This window comes from Anolis sagrei, chromosome 4 (assembly GCF_037176765.1).
Source record: "Anolis sagrei isolate rAnoSag1 chromosome 4, rAnoSag1.mat, whole genome shotgun sequence".
Lineage (NCBI taxonomy): Eukaryota > Metazoa > Chordata > Lepidosauria > Squamata > Dactyloidae > Anolis > Anolis sagrei.
The window spans coordinates 182,565,065-182,587,678 of NC_090024.1; the positions used below are offsets into that span (position 1 = coordinate 182,565,065).

The following is a 22,614-nucleotide window of genomic DNA, read 5'->3' on the forward strand; positions in this document are numbered from 1 at the left end:
TAACCAGCAGCTAAAGTAAATGTTAATAACTTCAAGTGCACAAATATTTAAGGAGACAAACTTCCATTCTAAAATCAGTGAAGAAAGACCTTTTATCAGGAAAAGATCTTTCTTTTTTATATATATAATTTTTATTAAGGGTTTTTCAAGATGAGGGTACATCCATGTTTCAGAAATCAATAACTTAGACTTAACCATTGTATTAAAAAGAAAAACAAATAATAGGGGTTAGGGGGGAGGGAAGGGTTCAGGAAGGATCGGGGGGAGTGAAGGGATAGGGGTGGATGAAGGAGATTGGGGGGGGGGGAGGGTTGGGTCACAGGAGAGTTCTTGATCTTGTATGTCCATTTTGCCCCAGGAAACATTAATGTTATATTTCTAGTCATGAAAAGGTCTTTCTTCACTGATTTTAGCATGGCAGCAGAATGTGACAGTACATCTATGCCATAAAATATTTTGACAGTGATTGCATGTGAAAATGGAGTCATTTGAAGATGAAAGGGCGTTCATGTGGGGCATATTTTTGAATGTTTCATGTATTTTTAAAATAAATTCTGTGTTTTATAAGAAATTTTAGAGCAAAAAATGCCTAAAAAACATGTTTTTTCTTTTAAAAAATCATGGGGTTGGAGGGGCTTTAATGAACTATTGGGAGGTTTCAAATGGGACACAGGGGATACAAATGACCCGCAGGGATACACTCCACCATACAGAATCCTGGCATTTGAAGTTTAAGGAGGTATTTAGCATTTACTGCTATAAATTGCAGTATGGATGCATCCTAAATATCAAATCTATAGTCGTAAAAGAAAATATACATTTTGCCTTGGACAAGTGCATGGCTCTCAGCTTCATTTCAAAAAGAAATAAGATATATACATCTAGGAATACTCTTGGGAACATGGACTTGTATAAAATGTTATCAACCAGAGGAGGCTCATTAAATCAATCAATTTGGTAAATTTGCACTTATCTAAATCCTACTCATTCTTTGGTTCTGCTCTCACAGGACCAAACAACTAGATTGAGGCCAAAAAGTTTTTAAAAATCTATTCAGTACCATGAAATAACTTCATTTTTCAAAGACATTCATTCATTTTCACAGTTCATTCCTTTTCTAGATTTTAGATTTACTGTTAATTCTTGCTTTTTCTTCAGTTTTTGCAAGCTCCTCCCAACCCCTTTATGGCAGCTCTTCAGATTTCTTCAAGCTGTTTCTTTATTTCTCTGTCACACATTCCAAAGCCATTCTCTGTGTAGCTTTCGTCTAGCATTTCCAATTACAGCATGCAATGGCAAGCTAATTGTTTTTAAAAAATCAACATAATCATAGAGGAAGGAAAGCCTGCCTATACTGCTCCAAGGAGAGCACAGTTAACATATCAGTATGGGGGTGGGGATAGGGAGACATACAAGAGAAACCTTGGCAAAAGTGACAACACAGTTATATAAAAGAGATAAAAGCTGTCAGACCGTTTTAAAGATCTGCACATAATATAGCTATATAGAATTGCTTGTTGACACTGAAAGCCCGCAACTTAACTTTTCCCAATGCATCTTCATTGAATTTAATGTTATTGTTCTCAGTTCAACACTACTCACTTTTAATCTAGCCTTTTAACAGTTTGCATTTTCTACGGTGTAGATGACAATGACTGAATTCTAAGAATAAGACTTGTACAAGTTCAGCTTCTCTGTATGTGGATACAAACAAATCCATTTCACTTCTGGTTTTTAGATAGCCTATCTCTATGGACCTCCACCCAACCTATTAGGCCATCCTTCTGGGAGCCACATAGGGACAAGAAATTTCCCGGAGTGATATCAGCACAGATGCATTCCTCCTCAGGTATTCCTGCTGCCATTTGGGAAGTCTGGTGGCACATGGGACAGTAGTAACTTTTATCTCCTGTGGTATTACCTTTTAGGAAGTCCAATAGCACTAGGGACAATTTCATTTTTGTCTCCAGGTAGATGAAAAGTTTAAGCATATTTTTCTAATAATCGTCAACCTTTTGCAGAAAGGATTTTTGCGTTTATTAGAAAAATATGTTTAAACCCATGTGGTAAAGGGTCACAAAATGTCCTACAAGATCTAGACTGGAGGAAATAGAAGAAAAGGTAGTGAAACCCGGAGGAGGAGGAGGAGGAGGAGGAGGAGGAGGAGGAGGAGGAGGAGGAGGAGGAGAAAGAAGGACTGTGGAAACCCTATCCGAGTAACCAGAGGACTCAATATTTATTTCTTTATTTACGCTATTTGTAGCCCGCCTTTCTCAGCCCTAAGGCGACTCAAGGTGGCTTACAGAATTAGGTTCCAGTCCAGGCAGCTTTCAGAAAAGGCAGGGAAATGGGAAAGGCTGGACTACAGTCTAGCTAAGTATAAGTGGACTTAACTGACCTGAGTGGTTTTACTTCCTAATTCTTCTGCCTTGTAAGACCTACAGAGAAGTGTGCTTGGGCTACTCAGCACCAGGAGGAAGAACAAAGTGTGCCTAAAAGAGACTGCACACAAAGTAATTGCTTTAATTTGTACAAATACAGGAGTCTCATATGCCAATGCGTTTCACCATATATTATTTGTTAGCATTGACAAGCACTTCATTTTACAATTAATTAGGTATTGAAAATTCAGTTGTAACCAGATCAATGGTTGGTATTATTAAATATAGCTAAATGATAAATTAAAATGTCATTTAAATACAATGAAGGTTAGGAATATTTCCACTGGCAATTATCACAGTTTACACAGATAGGTTATTTAAATACAATGAAGGTTAGAAATATTTCCAGTAGCGATTATCGCAGTTTAAATAGTAAAGGTATTTAAAGTGAGAATCATCACAGTGATCATGGTTTGAAATCAATCAGTAAGAGTATAACTAAGGAAAGGATCTTTTGAGAGGGATGGGAATAGAGAATTGTAAGTAGTGGTTGGCTGAACATTTGAATTTTTAAAAGTCTGGCATGTATCACAGAGAAAGTGAAAGCAATAAATATGGAAATTGGGAATATGCAAAGGAGATGTAAGTTAGATAGGTCAGGGTTTTGATTTGTTATGTAATCTTCAATCATATTATGATTTTTTTGTTTAATAAATTAATGTTGGTATTATATATTTGTGACTTTATGAATGCTACAACAGTGTGATTGGTTCAGATGAGTTCAGTATACATGTGCTGCCTCCTATAAGAAAACTGACCTGATGAGCACTCCCTGCACAACTGTTAACAGGGAAGCCTTTCCAGAAGCTTCTATCTTCAACAGAGAAACTACTTATTAAGAGGATATCTACTTAATCTACATTGGGCTTCAATCTATCTACTGGACCTCAACTAATCAATTACCAGGTCCAGAGATGGTTCAACATTTCCAATGCCTAACCTGAAATAGAAGCTTGCAGAACTCCATGAACATCATGGATGCAACCACCACCTGAGAATTCAAATTCAATCAGATCCAATCTAAAAAGCAATACCATTCAGAAATTCTATCTAAAAGTTCCCATCTGTGATCAATGATACTGAAAGCTACAAAGAGCCCAGAAGAATAGGACTGTCCTTCTCCCAGCACTAATCAGCTTTTTCCCAACACAAAACAGTCGTCAGGACAATCAATGCAATTTCCCGTAGCAAAATCAAGTCAATACTAAATTACTAATAATATTACAGTATAGTGGTATAGTACAATATAGTAATATATAATACTAATATTTTGTTGTGCTAATATAATATATAATATATTGTATACACATATAATACTGATATTATAATGTCATACAAAATAATACTAATAATAAAATAAATTATAAATTTTATATTACGTGTAATATTACTAATAATACAGTATAGTAGTACAGTACAATATAGTAATATATAATACTAATATTGTTCTATGCTAAAAGTATAATATATTGTATGTACATATAACTTGTAAGCCATTCTGAGTCCCCTTCGGGGTATAAATGTTGCAAATAAATAAATAAATAAATAAATAATAAAGTCCATTTGAAATAGAGCTAGTTTCATCCAAGTGGTCATGAAATTGAATAACTACTATCCATTTGATTCCAAAAAGGACATATTAACAGGTGGTTGTAACAGTCTTCCTACAAAAATTAGCAGCACATAAGCAGTAGTGTGCAACGATTCTGTGTACCTACCTGAAAATAATCACAGAAGTTTTAAAAGCCTGAGAAACACCACTTTCTCAATTTCAAGAAGTCTGAGAAGCACCACTTTTTAGTATATCAACTTTATTTTGGACCTCCTCTCAGAAACATGACGAAGTACTTCACTATTTTTTACATGTTGGAGCTTGAAAAATGTAGAACTGGTTGAACATTTAGGTCCCTCTATCATCATCATCTGGTGTTAGGGAAGCTGTTGCGATGTTTACCCTCCTCTTTCTGTGCCTTTAAAGATAAGTAATCTACATCTGTTGAATGAGACATAAGTCTATGAAAGCTTATGCTACCAACTTCAGTTAGTCTCAAGGGTGCTGCAAGATCCCTTGCATAGTGATCCAGACTGACACAGCTATGTCTTAGAATCCAACTTCATCCTAGGTTATGATTAAATGCAGATACCGAGATTACTGTGGATTAAGGATTAAATAAAAAAGTTTCAAGATAGTTACATAGTGAATCAACATTCTCTAGCAGACCATATTAAATATTCCTATATTAAAAATCATAGCTGCATTTAATAAACCCAACTGCTATGTTCACATTATGTATGGCAGTTTCCTTTCCCTCTGGTGGTAAATAGTAGGGCCTATCAAAGTCAGAAAGAAACAGACATATGAGATAAAAATTTAACTGTCTTCAGTCTCTTATGTCATAAGAAAAAAAATGAAGCTTTCTTTCCAGAAGTTTATGATCTTCATTTTCACAGGAGGAATGGAAAATAAAATCAAGAGCTCTTTAGTTCAGGAAACCCTTGTTTTCATGCATTCAATTTTCCTTATACCCAATACTACAATAATTGAAAGTTGCCCTAGAGCAAGATCAGAACAAGGAAACAAAATTCAACAAATAAATAATCAACAGAAGCAAAGAAAAACATTAAAACAAACAAACAAAAAAGCCATTAAAGATGGTTAAATGTCTGGGTTTAAGACCAAGTATTTATTGCCATCTCCATCCAAATACAAACAGATATGCAAAATGAAGTAATGTGTGTATTTCCTTAAAGTACAATTTATCAAAAATGCATTATTACAAATGAACCACCAAAAAGGAATGCAGAAACCAATTCATACACATAGAGGTGATCTGAAGTAACTAATAATGCGAGCAAATTATGCAAAAAGAAACTACATTTTGTTTTTAGGTCAAAACAGGAAAGCAGTTAATTAATGCTAATAAACACAATTGTTATGATTCAGCATTTAAATGCTGTTGCTGTTAAACGGAAAAAAAATTACTCTACACATTTATTTACAAGTTCATGTGTTTACAGTTCTAGGGCTCTACATTTCACAGATCACTGTTTGAACTGCTTGCATTTCACTCAGCTTAGTCAATAAAGAAGTCATGTATTTCTTGTTGTTTAGCTCCAACTCAGCTTTGCAACATGACATAGTTTCCAATCATTCCCCTCCTCTGAACTGTAAAAACCATAGTACTATTTTAACTTGTTTATGTGCTGTGAGTAGTTTCTAATGCTCATATTGGACAGCAAAATAAAAATACCCATATGATATCACTTTTCAGCTTCAAGGAAAGGCTGTTTCCAGAAAGTGTTGGAGATTGTTCCTTTGGCCTGTAGCTATTATAGCAAGCTGTTCTGCAGATCTTCAGAGCTGTTCCATATGCACTTATCATCTAACATGAAACTTTTGAATTAGGCATGGTCAACAGGCATATGACACACAGATATACAGATCCATGGGCTCTGGATCTGTGATTTCCACCAACTACAGATCATTATGTCCTGTACACAAAATGGAAGTGAAATGAATGCATATGTGCAGAAGCATCTGCGCACATATCACCACCATTAAATAATGTGGGATGCGATCATTTGCTTTTTTTGGCACTGACAGGGATCCTGGAACAACCCCCCCCCCCCCCAATGGATCTGGAAGGTTCACTGTACTTTTGCTCACACATTCAGGGTTGATGCCAGGAACAAATAAAGAGTAAAGTCGAGTTCAACATACCCTAGAGGAACTGGTAGGTGCAGTCTAGACCTGACATGATTGAGGGGTTCTGTGAAGAAGCTTATATTAGAAGTTACACAAACTGCAGACTCTCCTGGTGTGAGATCCCAAGCACTATGTCCCACTATAGCAACCTGCCTCTACATTAATATTTACCATTGAAACTCTTCTCTTGAGCCCCATCATCATGTGAAGATGCTTCATCACATATCTTCCCAGAGAAATTCAACTGTCACTTATTCTGTTATTTTCTTGATGCCACATGAACACCTTTTACCTTCCTAGCTGTTTTAGATCTATTAATTTAATTCAGATTTCATCTAGCTATGCACTGTTATTTGCACAGTCATCTCTTTATATAACTGCTGTTTTTAACTGTGTGTGTGTTTCAATTGCTGTTGTTGTCTTTCCTTTGTGATAATGCTGGTAATCTTTTTACTGGATGACAGAATATTAAATATTGTCATAAATAGATAAATGCGTCTGGTCAATTTTTACATAGGTGTTGACTTAGGAACCTGATACCTGTCCACTTAGGTTTGCCATCTAAGCACCACATGAAGGCTATACATTTCCCCCCTAGATAATGAATGAAAACAAACACAGACCCTCCATAACCCTTCTAAATATGTGGGGTTATAAACAAGATGTTATTTCTGACTTAAGACTTAAGCCATAGGGTTTTCTTGCTAGAATTTGTTTGGAGTGTTTGCTTTTGTTTTCCCCTCAGTCTAAGAGAGTGTCACTTGCCCAAGGTCACCCCATCAGGTTTCCGTGACCAAGTGTGGATTCCCTGTGCCATAGTCCAATACTCAAACCACTACACAACACACCAATGTCAATTTTCCAAATCTCTCTAAATTCCTTCAGCCATTCTCACCTACATGGATCTGAGTGTGAAAGGTTGCTGTCAGAGTAAACACAAAAGTTGACAATGAAGGGAGTGGATTTACTGAATAAATGAAGACATGCCTAATGCCTCTTGCGTAGAGTGACTGATTTCTGGAAAGTCAGCAGATAAGAAGTAAAAGAAGGTTCCATTCCACCCAAACATTTTTATGCCACACTCATGCAAGAAGATCCTATGCTAAAATTTCACACGTTGTCAGACTGTTAAGGAAAGTGCTGAAGATGGGTGTTTTCCTGTTCTTTACAGTCAGATGAAAGGAATGGACTCCCTTCCAACAGAGAGTCAGCAAATTTGAAGGACTCAGCAAATGGTTATACCTATAATCATGCTGAGTAAGAAGTTAACAATCATAAGACATAATGCCACCCCTCTTCATCCACAGCCAACAAAAGATTACATGATATCTGGAGATGATGGGAGATGTATTCCAATATATCTGGAGGGCACCTGGTTGGGAAAAGCAGGCACATATAGATCTCCACTGGCAGTCACACCTACCTTTTTAAAGTGAGAGATTCATTTTAATCTGCTTCAGAGAAGAGAAAGGGGGGAGCCTTCTGGCGCCTTTAAGACCTATTAGATTTATTTTAGTGTAAGCTGTCATGGATTACAATCCCCTACCTCGGATGCATCAGTGAATCTGAGGAATCAGATTGTCATCCATGAAAGCTTATTTAAAAGTACAAGACTCCTTTCTCCCCTCCCCCTTTTTATTTTTAAAACACCAGTTTCTTGTCTATTTTGGTAGGAGAGACTTTTGCCTATTCATGGAGAATCAGCCACAGCCAAATTCAGGCTCCTGTTCCTATTTTTTCCTCTGGAGTACAATGTGAGGAGATAATAAGCCAGACATAAAGCTTCTCCTACCGGCCAATAGTTCTGATCTCTGCCAGAAGGGAGACACTTTTTCTCTCTCAGTTGCCTGCCTTGCAAGAAAAGGTATTCCCGTCCCTTCAGTGGTACCCTCATAAAGCAAACAAACAACATGAAAACCGAGACTAAATTATAATTTCTCTGCGTAGACTTCCTGTCAAAATCCTACCAAAACTTGATGCCCCCCCCCCTCCATTTCAGAGCAACAAATGGTCTCAGGCATTGACCAGTTCAAAGCTTTCACTGACAAACTCAGTATTTTAGAATAGGCAAAGAGTCTACCTCATCTCTCCTTTCAATAATATATATCTCTATATTGTACAGAATAGTAACTTAATTCATTTTCCCAACATTGGCTAGAAGCAAAGTTACAGAAGATACCTAGCGTCTCGACGAAAAGTTCAAAAGACTGTGAAAGCACAAATCAATCATATCACCTAGATGTCAATAGATGTGTTTTCTCCTCTGGTTTGCTCAAGTTATGAATTGGATATGTTTTCTGTGCATCTCTATGCTGAACCAAAGAGGGCTTTTTCATTTAATTCATGTATCACACATGTGTAAGGATTACATCTGTCACCTATGATTATCATGTACAAACATCATGCTATTGTTGCTTGTGAAGATGCTTCCTTCTAACCTGGAAAGAAAAGGCACAACACCTTGTCATTTAGGATATCTCTGTCGGCCAGATCCAAGTCCCATTTTATATTACCTTTAGAGTAAAGAGTGGGGCCACTTTTGCTTTTCCAAATCTGGGGTGCACAATATCTGCAGTCTCTCTTGCTCTCTAATCATACAAATATTCATCTTCCTGCATAATAAGGAAAGGGATAGATCTCTTCCTTATGGGTTTCCAGCCAACTGTAGAAAAAAAGGTCAAGCTTTCTTCATGATGCCTGGGTCTGACTACAAGTACCATGTAATTCCCTTCTTACAACAGCTTCACTGGCTACTAGCTAATTTCTAGATGGAATTCAAAGCGCTGGTTATGACCTATATAAAGCCCAACACAGTTCTGTCAGGCTATCTAAGACTGTATTTCCCAGTATGAGCCTGCCTGAATTTTAAGTTCCTCAGAGGAAGTGTAGTGAGTTTGGCCTTTGCCACATGACAAATGAGATTTATATTTCTTGCTAAATTCATGACCAAGCTTGAATATATGTCCACTGGCACAAAAAGGTTATTTTATATTTAGTAGCTTTAGTAGGTACTTTGCTTCAGTTTGGTGGTTCATTGATGGGAATGAGTAGAAGAGTGAACTTTCTTCTATTAGTAACCTCCTTGCACAGTTCTCACAGCATTTGCAGTGGGAGACCGACCATGACTGGACACTTTTATTTGTTTGCTTTTTCACTATATTAAACCTGGGAAGCATCTTCCATCAGCCTTGATTTAATGAGGGGAGCACTCCAGCCCGGGGGGTGAGGAATGGGGATTTTTTTCTAATAAGGAATAGATTGCCATGGACCAGTGTGCATACAATTAGTTGTTAGGTTTGCGGTGCTACCGCTGGCTGTTAAGGGTGCTGGACTGCATCTCTGCTATAAACAATCTGCTGCATCATTTACCACCAATAAAACTTATAACTGTAGTGCTATTGCTCATTATCAAAAAAAATTTTGGATGCTTGGAAAAGCTACTAGTTCCAGCTCAGACTATGAAGACCTTCTTTTAGCCTAACACAAGCACCTGCCTGTTTTGTGAGGACACAAGTGAAGGTGTTCTCAGCGACTGTGTCCAGTATGAGCAATGGGTTTTTATGAGAAGCTAGTTTGTAACCATTTGTACTTTTATTTTTATTGTGTTTAAAATGCTTTCAACATGTTTCCAATTGCTGGTATTTTTAATGTGACAGCTTATTATTTAAAAAAAAACTTGAAATAAACGTGTAGCTGCATTCTGTTATAATCTATGATGCAAACTTCGCTGTGTCCTATACTGGGAGAAAACAAAATATACATTTGATAAATAAACCCATGGAGTGTATGTGAGAGACCCAGTCCTCCCACCCTACAAGTCACACTGCATGTACATTTGAAATATCTCTGGAGGAATAGAGGAAATGGATTTCATGGGAAACTACTGAATATGCTCAATTTTTTTCAATATTCTGGGAGAAAAATCTTCTTTCATATGTATCCTCTTCTTTTTTTACCCTCACCATACTGCATCTAATCTCCTGCTCTTCAAACCCAGCTGCTTTAGAGTTCTTCTACTCATTCCCTTTCCCTCTCAACTTGCTACTGGCAATGCACATCAGTCCATCCTCCGCTGGGCCCTTTTCAGATTTGTAGATATTGCTGGAGCTCTCCTGCACTAGCGCTCACAGCAAATGGGTGTGACTTGCTTGAACAAGAGATGGAAAAGTCTTCTATGAGCTGTACCTGCAAGCACAACAATACAAACCCAAAGCTGGCATGTAGAGCTTCTAAGTCTCCTCACAAAAACAACTCTCTTTTCAAGGGAAAGACCAAAGGAATTGCACTTTATTGCAACCACAAAGGAAGAATGAAATAAATCCAAGTCTTGAACTCTATTTCTGTGCTCGCTGAAGCTCGACATACAAGATCTTTCTTAGGAGGACAAACTTTGTCTTAATTCACCTGGTGAGGAGAACGGGGCTACTAGCAACCAGAATAATGCTTAATGTTCCAAACCAAAATGTGCGGACTCCTGAATGAGGGTTTAGCAGAGCTGCACTGATGCAGGCACAGTTAACTTACTGCTGCGCAATTGTAATTATGACTAAATAACCCCTGTGGTGTTTGATTATGCAGGTGTTATTTGATCATTGTAAAAATGCCTAAACTGAGTAAGACCACTCAAAGAAATAATCCATGTAACAAGTCAGGCCCTGCAAGATACCTTACAAAAACCATTCACTACAAATCTCTTAAACCTTACACAGGATCAATATTACCATTTCTACTTATCTTGAAATGCACAAATGCACACCTGTCACCGATACCTCTTCAACTAGCTCTACAGAAGGCTCAGCTACCAATCCTGCCAATTCTTAACATTTTATTTTGACAATCAGTATTCTACAATATATTGTGTTGTATTTTGACCACAGAGTCCTGGATTTAACCCCCCAAATTTACTAGTCAAGCTTGATCCAATAACAGTTCCTTAACTAACCTATTTCACAGGATTGTTTTAAGGACTTTTGAAGAGGGTCAAAGGGCACACACATCACCCTGAGTTCCTTCAAGAGTAACTGGTAAAATCCTTCCATAGCTCAGACTGACAAAAATGCATAATGAAACCAAGAAAAACAAACTCGTGCCATTTTGCCTACATTTTAAAATTTTGAAATATAACGTGTCTTTATTTTGATATTTAATTTTATTTGATTAGTACAGTGCTGTTATTATTTCGTATTATGTTCTATTGTTATAATATTCTGGTATATGTCGGCCATTGAATGTTTGCCTCTGTATTTGTAAGCCACTCTGACTCCCCTAGGGAGATAGGGCAGTCTAAAAATAGTTTATTAAATTTATTATTATATTGTCCCTGGTACATATTTGCATTTTAAACAGGTTGCCTAATCTAGTTGATTATTCAGCCTGATAATACTGTAAGTGAAAACTGTGATAGATCACCATTGTTATTGTGACCTATTGTCAAGGTGAGACCTCCAGGTCACCCTATCCCCAACTCTCCTGCTCAGGTCTTGCAGATTCGGGGCAATAGCTTTCTTAATTGAATCTATTTATTTGAAATGTGGACCTCCTCTTTTCCTGCTGCCTTCTATCATCCTATGCATTATAATATTTTGTAAAGAGTCCAATCTTCTCATGATATGGCCAAAGTATGACAATCTCAGCTTAATCATCCTGGTTTTTAGGGATGGTCCAAACATTATTTGCTCTACCTCATTAAGATCACCATAATTCACTCTATTTTCAATTATCTTAAACAATGCTGTACCCCCTAAAAACCAACAATCTGTGAACAGCAAGGTTTATGTAATCCAACCAACACTACTCATGCAGAAGGAAAAGAAATCAGCAAGCTTGAGGAAACCTCAAATAACAACCCTGTGAAGACTGAGCATGATGAATAACATGGGATTCCGACCAACTGTTGAGGGAATGATAAATGGTGTGCTGGTACAATGGACAAGTATATGGATGGATGAGTAGAACATTGAAAAAGGGTCAATCTTTGGTATAACATTTTGTTGCTAGTCTTACTGGTAAATAGGTATTAATAAACACAAAGAAGATCAACAAACAGCCATACCTTTTAGTTTTATGTAAACTACAATTACAGTACTTTCCCCTGCAGCCTTGTCATTCAATTAATACAACTTCAGACTTGTATCCACAAAGAAAATATTCAAAATCGCACTAGCATTCTATGCAGAAATAATCAAGGGTTTGATTTCTTTTAAAACTAGTAACAATGAAAACAAGACATTTTAGTAGAAATGAAAAGTATTTGTAAAAGAAAATATTTGCATGGAGAAATGTGAATTGTTTAGAATAGTCAAACCTCTTCAAAGCAAAGGAAAGCAAACAACAATGGACTCCGATAATGAATTCTGATATAGAAATACCCCCACACCCCTAAATTACAATTTTAGTATACTGGAATGCAAGTGCACTGTAAATTTAAATGGATCTATTTCACAATCCTTTTCATATAAAAGTGTCTCATGTACTGTTATTCAAGGAGGGTACTACTGGCCTATGCCAGAAAATTTCAAGTATCTCATTAAACTATGCATTCCAAGATTCCTCAGAAGAGAGCCATGATAATTTAAGGGTTGTTATAGTATAAGGTGCTGATACCCTAAGTTAAAGTTTACCCTTAAAGCATTAAGTCCAGAAACAGATTAGGTAACAATCAAATAGATTGTATTCAACTTGAATTATCTCACTTTTCCAACAATACCAGGTTTGGGAAAGGAGTTGGAAGCTGTTTCTAGACAGCTATGTGAATGAGGGCCCCATGAACAGATCCACGGCATGTCCAACCATCACTGCCATGGGCTCAACAATCTTCCTGTGATGAGAGAATTCAAGAACACTTTAATAAGCAGAGATACTACAACATCTAGAATTTTTCAGCTAAATGATTAGCAAGCACTTGTGAATGCCTATCACGAGTGAGCAATCCTGGTTTGTGAGATAATTTTAAAGAAATAATAATATGCAAACAAAACTGAATTCACTCCAGTCATTATCCTTTAGTGCCAATCACATCACTACTGAATGTGTACTGGAAACATATGAATTAGTAGGGTGGTATATATAAAATGCAAAGCATATATATTTATATGTACAAACATGACAATCACATATTCTCCATATATTTTAGACACAATAATACAACATCATAATTAAACCAACAATAGACAACTATAGGTCTCAATTTTATTTTATTTTATTTATTTAATTTTGCCAACAAATCCCTGCTGCCCTAGCCTTTATAACCAATAATGAAGGGCCATGAGAGTTGTGGGTCAAAACTTCTGGATGGCTATAGTTGCTGTTAAAACAATGGCATGCATGAGAATTATGAGGGGTGGTTTAAAGACATATAGGGTTTTTATTTTATCTTAGTCTTCAGAAGATTTTTAAATATTTCCTATTGTTTATAGCCAATAGAACTAGAAAAATGTACACATACATTTATTACTACATGCATATTTCAAGGCCTATATCTATGTATCCTACAAAAGTAATACATCTCACAAAATTTCTGCATGAAATGTGCACATATGTACACAATTTAAATACACATTATTTCAAATTAAACTGTCCAACTATTCTTTTACCCCAGTGTGATCCTCTTACTCTACACTGTAAAAAGACACTATAATATTTCTGTGTTGGATTAGTATTATGCATCAGCATTTTGACCTGACATTTTAGATACAGATGATGATGGTGGTGATTTCTATGTTGCATAATGGGAACTAAGCAGTTTTAACTTTTAGCCTCTTCTGAAAAGCACTTTAGAATCATTGTAAAATTAGAATGCAAAAAGGTTTGCCCTTCATAATGTACTAACAAGTCCAAAAATACTGTCTAGTACTATTTAGCTGATCTAACAAATACTTGATGGGTTTGTAAGTTTACAATCTTATTATCATGTAATATACACAACTCAACCTTTTCATAATCACACAAGCCATGTAATACAAAAGTGTCAATCATACAATGTGAAAATCACACTCAGCTGAAACAGCTTGCAAAGCTCTCTTGGTATTCCTTTAACTTTTAGGTCTATCTTTGATATTTTTGATATCAAAAACGTCAATAAAAAATATCAAAAAAAAAAACAAAACTTTTAGGTCTATCTGAGGAATCAATTTCTATTTGAAGGGTCACCGGAATGAATACATTATCTCCACTGAAAAGGTATATCACACTTATGATGGGACAGACAAAATAAACCATCATATTTATGATTCATTGCAGGCAATGCAGCTAGCAATATTATATTTCTTAAGGAAGCTGCTGCATATTTTTTTTCAAAAATTGATGGCAGAAGTAACAATAATATCAAAATATATAACGGGGCAATGGGTTGCTAAAAAAGACCAATGAATGTGTCTTAGAACAAAATAATCCTGACTTTTTACAAGGTCCAAAGTTGACTAAGGCCCCTTTCACACAGCTGAATAAAATCCCACATTACATGCTTTGAACTGGAATATATGATAGTGTGGACTCAGATAACCCAGTTCAAAGCAGATATTGTGGGATTTTCTGCTTTGATATTCTGGGTTATATGGCTGTGTGGAAGGGCCTTCAACCAAGGCTGTTGCACAAGACAATCTGACTTATTGCAAAGGACGATAATGCTTGGGAAAATGGAATGCATTAGGGAAAGGGGGAGATTATGCTACACGTAGTTAGATTCAACTAAGGAAGCCGTGGTCTTGTATTTGCAAGACTTGAGTAGGCCAGGCTCTCAGAGGTCTCTCATATAGGGACACAACAACAGCAGCAACATACTGGTGTAGTATCTTAAGAATTATGCTTCCTTGACAGAATACCATTGGCAAAGGGAAGCTGATGAGGAAACACAACATACAAACTATCTACAGACCCACCAAGAAAATCCAACAAATGCTACGTGCAGCAAAGAACAAGAGGGATCCTCTCACTTCTGCAGGAGTCTACCGTATACCATGCAGCTGTGGACAAGTCTATATAGGGACCACCAAAAGCAGCGCCCAAACACAAATCAAGGAACATGAAAGGCACTGCAGACTACTTCAACCAGAGAAGTCAGCCATAGCAGAGCACCTGATGAACCAACCTGGACACAGCATTTTATTTGAGAACACAGAAATGCTGGAACACTCTCACAACCATCATGTCAGACTACATAGAGAAGCCATTGAAATCCACAAGCATGTGGACAATTTCAACGGAAAGGAGGAAACCATGAAAATGAACAAAATCTGGTTACCAGTATTAAAAAAAACTCTAAAATTGCAACAGCAAAACAACAGAGGGGAAATAATTAGGCACATCTAACCACCTCTCAACAAAAGATTGCCCCAGGCACTGCCAGGCCATCAAATGCTAATCAAGGTGGTCAGTTGAAACATTCACACCTAGCTCCAGCAGACAAGAGTTCTTTGTCCCACCCTGGTCATTCCACAGATATATAAACCCATTTTCCTAGTCCCAGCAGACCTCACTACCTCTGAGGATGCTTGCCATAGATGCAAGCAAAACGTCAGGAGAGAATGCCTCTAGAACATGGACATATAGCCCAAAAAAACCTACAACAACCCAGTGATTCCAGCCATGAAAGCCTTCGACAAAACACTGGCAAACTCCATTAGTACCATTTGCAAGATTAAGTATGCAGATTCCATAGAAAACACATGAAGCTATATCACAAGTAGATGTATAGAAGGTCATGAACTCAATGATTGTTAATTAACACTAAGCATGTCTCTCCTTTCACTCTAGCATTATAAGGACATTAAGACAAAAAAAAATATTATTCCATAGCACAAACTAAGATTTTTCTACTCCACACTGTCAGACAGTTGCCATTGTCAAACAACACCAAATTGGTCTGGTCATCTCATTAGCACCATCACAAACAAGTTAAGATCAAAATAAGTCAAAACACTCTGTGAACCAAAGACATCAATGCAGAAACATTTTGTTTTCCAAATATTTTGACATTTTCTGTAAAAGCACAGACGGAAAACTTTGATAGTTTTTGCCAAAAAGCCAACATACAGTCTCAGGCAAACAATGCATAAAAAGCAAAAAGGGCAGACGGCAATATTTATAATCAAACTGATATATGTGTGTACATTTAGATGCCCTATAAAAGTTTGTTGTGTTTGAAATAAGCTATGTCAACTCTTCACTAAGAATGTATTTTTTCCAGAAATGAAAGCCACCAAACATCACCCCCATTTTTTGTTACAGGCAACTCAGTACAAGCAGAATTATACAAGACTAACAAATTTATTATAGCTCAATTTTTCATGAACTCAAAAGTAATAAACCAAGGATTAAAGTACACTGACAGCACTGTTGAGTCAAGCATCAAGATAATGAGTGCTATCTACATGCTTTTTACGTGCAGTTTTTGAAATGAAGGTAGTCACCTCAGGTCATTGAGTGACACGAAGAAGCGGCCTACAGTGCTGGCAATCTCAAACTGTCATGTAACATTTCCTTTTGAAAGCTGAATAGAAGCAAATAAAAGGATATTAACCGTTGTTCCTCCCAAAGCCTTACAGAAATTAACCTGAATTGCACAGAAAAACACCTATGCTCCAGCATTTTATTTTGCTGCTCAGTGAGCCTTCAGCAGGCAGACATTCCTGCTGGATTATGCTCTGTTTGATCATTTTTTCCATCCTGGAGTTAATTCAGACTTGTAATTAGACAATTATTTTCCACAGGTGGTGAGCAAAAAATCACCTCTAGGAAACCAGAAAAACATTTTATGCTCACAGAGGAAAGAAAAGCCTTCCCTAGGCAAAGCTACCAAAACACATGAACGCTACACTGCTCTTGTATTTATTTCTCCTTCAGATGTAGGGAACCACCACACAGTCAGCACGTTATATAGAAACAACATAGCCTAATACCAGCTCCTTGTCTTAGGATGTATCTACATTGTAGAATTAATGCAGTTTGACATCACATTAGCTGCTATGGCTCAGTGCAACCAAATCATGGGTTTGTAGTTTTACAAAGTCTTCCCTGCCAGAGTGCGAGTGCCTCGTTGTTGTTTATTCATACAGTTGCTTCCAACTCTTTGTTACTTCATGGACCACCATGCCTCACCAAACTGCAAATGCCAGGACTCCACAACAATGAGCCATGGCAGTTCAAGTGATATCAAATTGTATTAATTCAACAGTGTGGGTGTACTTTAAGTTCCTTCTGTGCTTTCCAGAAGAATGATCGAACAAGATGAGTCTAGTGGTGGAATAGGAAGAGCAGATGAGATCACATTCATGGACATGGAGTTAACAGCCATCCCTTGAACTTTTTAACTATAAGGTTGAGTTAGCTGGATTCAGAGACTTTAAGATTGGCTAATCCCTCAACCCTGATTAGAAGGCTAACACAATTATTCTATCAGTGCAATATGTGATTTTGGAATGGTGCAATGATCATTGGAACGGCCTGGGCTATGATATCGGATTACGTGATTTTTAATAATTTTACTACTCCGCACTGTCAGACAGTTGCCATTTAAGCTGTTGTTTTAATGTATATGTTTTATTTGCTGGATGTGTGTTGCGTGGCATCAAATTGTGCCTTTATGTCCCATTCAGGGTGAGAAGGGTAGGATATAAATATGGCAAATAAATAATAATAATAAAATAAATTCGGTACAATTCAGTTTTGTACTTGACAAGTGGCCATTTTGATAGTTATCACAACTATATCTGATAAGATCGATGACAACTGAAGCCCCTTCCACACAGTTGAATAAAAACCCACATTATCTGCTTTGAACTGGAATATATGGCAGAATGGACTCAGATAACCCAATTCAAAGCAGATATTGTGGGATTTTCTGCCTTGATATTCTGAGTTATATGACTGTGTGGAAGGGCCTTGAGATAAATATAGTTATTGAATAGGCCCTGAAACAATTCTCAAAAATCCTCAAAAATACATTTCTCAAGGTGGAAATTCTTTTCAAGTGTTTAATTCATGGTGGAATCCAAGGTTGCATTTCTAAAATGTAAAACTCTGTTGTTGTTTCCTTTCAAGTTGTTTATGACTCATGGCAACCCTAAGGCCATATCATGAAGTTTCCTTGGCAAGGTTTACATAGAGGTTTTCCTTGGCCTTCCCTCTGAGGCTGAGAGTGTGTGACTTGCTCAAGGTCACCCAGTGGGTTTCAATGGCCAAGAAGGGACCCTAGCCTCTAGTTATAGCCCAGCGATCAAATCACTAAAATTATTTTATGAAAACACTGGAAATAACCATTTTTTGTCGTGTCAGGAGCGACTTGAGAAACTGCAAGTCGCTTCTGGTGTGAGAGCATTGGCCGTCTGCAAGGACGTTGCCCAGGGGACGCCTAGATGATCTGATGTTTTTATCATCTTTGTGGGAGGCTTCTCTCATGTCCCCGCATGAGGAGCTAGAGTTGATAGCAGGAGCTCATCCGCCTCTCCCCGGATTCGAACCTGTGACCTGTCGGTCGTCAGTCCTGCCGGCACAGGGGTTTAACCCACTGCGCCACCGGGGGCTCGGAAATAACCATGAGTTCCACACATTCATTATTTCCTTCTTTTAGGAATTCTATAATTTTCAAAATTTTGTAATTTTGTCAATGAGATTTTTATGTGCCGTTGATTATACTTATGTCATTGTATTTATATTTATGTATTGTTGTCTGCACATGGTACTTGGGAGTGCTTCTGTGAGCTGCCCCGAGTCCCTTTGGGGAGATGGTGGCGGGGTACAAATAAAGATTATTATTATGATTAATATTTCAGTCAGTGCAGTACACTCATTTTTATGAATGTATCCTGTATTTCATTTCTTGCACAGCCTTATAATAACAACAAAAGGATATTATTATTTTTTTGAAGGGGAAGTGTAAGACTAAAACTGTGACTCTCGATCCTGATATTCAGAAGCAGTATTGGGATTTCATGCAATCTGCCAGTCATCGCTTTAAAAGGAACCAACAGGTTGAGTGGGAGCCGGCTGACAAAGTGCCTACACTATTTGCATTTTAAAAGGGCCCTTTTCTTCTCCTTTAAAGCATTCCTGCCAGTCCAACAGGGGGCAAAAGTTTAAATCTTGCTCACAAGCATATTCAAGCAAAAAGAATAAGGAGAATTTACAGTGGCAGGGCTGTTCTCCAAGGAGGAACCTTCCACTGTTTCCATTCTATACAAAAACGCCACGGTGGTTGTGTCCCCAACACCTGACACACTCACAATGTAGAGAAACTTTGCCCGGTAATTAATCCTCACTGCCAACGGACTATTTAACATGGCTGCCTCCTGTTTCTTTTTTGTCCGCAAACATTTTTTCCCCCAGGAACGGAAACCTGAATCCGAGCAACACAATAGCCAAATCCTAAGAAATCACAAAGCTCCCCAAAATTTTAGGGAGTGCTGTTTTTATTATTTTTGAAGCAAAGTGGCAAAATGCAAACAACCAACTGTTGAAGCAAATAATAATAATAATGAGTTGCTGTGAGTTTTCCAGACTGTATAGCCATGTTCCAGAAGCATTCTCTCCTGACGTTTCACCCACATCTATGGCAAGCATCCTCAGAGGCTGTGATGTGTTGGAAAATAGGCAAGTGGAGTTTTTATATTATATTATATTATAATAATATTGATTGTCTTTCTGATGTTTTTCCAATGCCACGTTTTTTTCAGACTTTGAAGTGAAAAAGGCACCTTTCTAAACCAGCCTGTGAGACCAAAACCACAAACCAGTTCCAGCAAAGCCAAGAAGCTCATTGTTGTTCTCCCCTCCTCTCATTCCTTTCCATCAATCTGCAGTCAAAAAGAACAAAGCGAAGGGAAGAGAAGGAGGGTAAGAAAAGATGGGGGGGGGGAGGGAAGCCCCAAAACAATATTGGTTTGTCTTTTGAATTAAAAAAAAAATAGGGGGGGGGGGAGTTGGCATGGAGCAAAGCATCTGGTTTCAAGGGCTGCTCCTAGAGTCCTTTGCTTCTCTCTCTTTTTTTCCAGACTGTAAGGTAAACCTGGGAGGAAATCCAAAGATTTTTGTTTCTAAACATTGCTCTCTGGGCGGAGAAGCAGGCGAGGCCACATTCCTGGCCGAGAAAAGCCTGAGATTGTAGGCAGGCACCGCAGGTAAAGCCAAGCAGAGGGATCAGGGCTAAAAATACACAGCCAGCCTAGTTTTTCTTACCCATGTTGTGTGTGTGCATTACGTCTTCCACCAGTGGGAAAGGTCAGCAGGCCACTTGCATTAATGAATATGCAAAAAAAGGAAATGTAGTCTACCTTTCCAAGGTATGAGGAAACAAAACAAAACACTCCGACCACTTTCCTTCTTGATTCCCTGCAAAGCCTTGCTCTGGGTGGGTTGCAAACTCCCCAAGGAAAAGAGAAGAGGGACCCAGAGAGCTCTCGGCCAGGCATTTTTCATGAGGATCTATCTGCAACCAACGCCATGGTTTGACTTTTAGGGGAGGGGGGGTGTTGATATGCCCTGCCAGGAAGTGCAAAGGGAGAGGGGGAAAGAAAGGCACATGCCCTTTCCATGCAACAGTTCCCAAACAGGTCCTCAAGTGGCCATGTCAACTATAAACAGCACAAAAGAAAGACAAGGTAGTCGGGGCAAGAGGGGAAAGGAGAAGAAGGGTGGGATTAGGAAGGAAGGAAGGAAGAGAGCGGGAATGGCGGCAGGCAGGTAGGCAGGTAAGAAGGGGAGAGGAAGGAAGGAAAAGGAGAGGAAGGAAGGAAGGGCAGAGGAAGGAAGGGTTAGAGGAAGAAAGGAAGGGGGAGAGGAAGGAAGGGGGAGAAGGAAAGCGAAGAGGAAGAAAGGAAAGAAGGAAGGAAGGGGGAGAGAAAGCAATGAAGAATGGAAAGGGAGAGGAAGGAAGGAAGGAAGGAAGGAAGGAAGGAGAAGTGGAAGGAAGGAAGAATGGAAAGGGAGAGGAAGGAAGGAAGGAAGGAAGGAAGGAAGAGGGAGAAAGGAAGGAATGAAAGAAGGGGAGAGGAAGGGAGGAAGGGAGGGAGGAAGGGAGGGAGGAAGGAAGAGGGAGAGGAAGAGGAAGGGAAGCTTCGCCTACAATCCAAGCCGAGCGGCGACGGGGTCCTGGAGGGGAGCGAGCGCCCCAGAAGTCAAGGCAAGAGGGATCCGGGGTCAACTTCTTGTTGTATCCAAGGGAAATCGCAAGAGCAGCAGGGATGCCAGGCGCACTCAACAGGCGGCGGAAAAGAGAGAGAAAGAGAAAGAGAGAGAAGCCAGGGTAGGACTCACTCACTCACCACGCGCGCCCGGGGCTCCGCTGCCACCGCCGCCCGCATGCTCCCTCCTCGCCTGGAGCTCCGGCCCACCGACCCACCAGCCGCCGGCGCCGGGCTCCGCCACGATGCCTCGCTTGCTCCTGCTCTCTCTTTCTCGCCCGCCCGCACGCGCCGGCAGCTCCCGGAGCCCCTTCGCTCTCCAGACACGCAGGACGCGGGAGAGCGAGAGAGAGAGGTAGAAGCACGCGCGCGCACTCTCTCTCGCTCGCGCGCACTCACTCCCTCTGCGCGCGCGACCACGCAATGCGCACGCTCTCCTCTCTCTCTCTCTCTTTCCACTGACTAAAGAAAGAGCCGCCAGCAGCGCCACAGCCGCCTTTGGAGCGGGGACGCGCCGCGCGCTCCCGAGGCCACTCACTCACTCACTCCCTCACTCAGCAAGCCAGCCAGCCAACCCAGCAGCCCGCCCGCAGAGCCCTCCTTTCCCTCCTCCCTCCCTCTCTCTCTTTCTTCTCCCCCCCCCCTCCCTCCCACCTGCTACCTTGGGCTTTCTCTTTCCCCCTTTTTTTGCTTCCTTTCGTCTTCTTTCTCTTTCCCGTCACCTTCTGCGTTCCTTGGAGCGACCCCCGCGCGCACCACCACCACCACCACCAGCTCCATTCATCTCTTCTTCCTTCCTTCCTTCCTTCCTTCCTTCTTTCTCTCAATCTCCAGATTGAGAGCGCGCGCTCACCCACCCACCCAAACACACACACACAAGCGCTTGCCTTCAATACATAATAATAATAATAATAATAATAATAATAATAATAGAAGAGTTGTGTTCTCTCTACACCAATTCTATGGGTCCTCTTTTGCATATGTACATAAATGCGGATTGTATAGACACCTATACACACTCCCCCCCCCCTTCCCGCGCGCCTCACCTTTCCAGGGTCTCGCTAACACGCATTCCTCTCTCTCTCTCTCTCTTTTTTTTTTTTCCCTCCCCCCCCCCCCGCCCCTTTTTTACAGGGAAGGGAAACCCATTTCCAGCCGGGGAAACCTGCTGCTCAGGCTGCCTGCCTGCCTTCCTTCCTTCTTGCCTGCCTTCCTCCCTCCCTCCCTTCCCTTCTTGCCTGCCTTCCTCCCTCCCTCCCTTCCATCTTTCCTGTCTTCCTCCCTTCCTTCCTTCTTGCCTGCCTGCCTTCCTTCCTTCCTTCCTCCCATCCATCCATCTTCCCTGTCTTCCTTC

General features: G+C 39.4%; 1 protein-coding gene across 15 annotated transcripts in view; it reads right to left on the reverse strand.

Annotated features, from left to right (window-relative positions):
* PTPRF (protein tyrosine phosphatase receptor type F) overlaps positions 1 to 21,657 on the reverse strand; it is a 606,212-nt gene extending 584,555 nt beyond the window's left edge. For 6 of the 15 annotated variants that reach the window (XM_067467929.1, XM_067467928.1, XM_060773322.2 and 3 more), the window contains exon 1: positions 21,402 to 21,655. The gene's annotated coding sequence lies outside the window, so the exon portion shown is untranslated. Of the gene's footprint in view, positions 1 to 21,393 lie in introns of all 15 variants that reach the window. The other 9 variants (XM_060773316.2, XM_060773323.2, XM_060773317.2 and 6 more) reach the window with 4 other exon arrangements.
* Between the last annotated feature and the right edge of the window lie 957 nt (positions 21,658 to 22,614).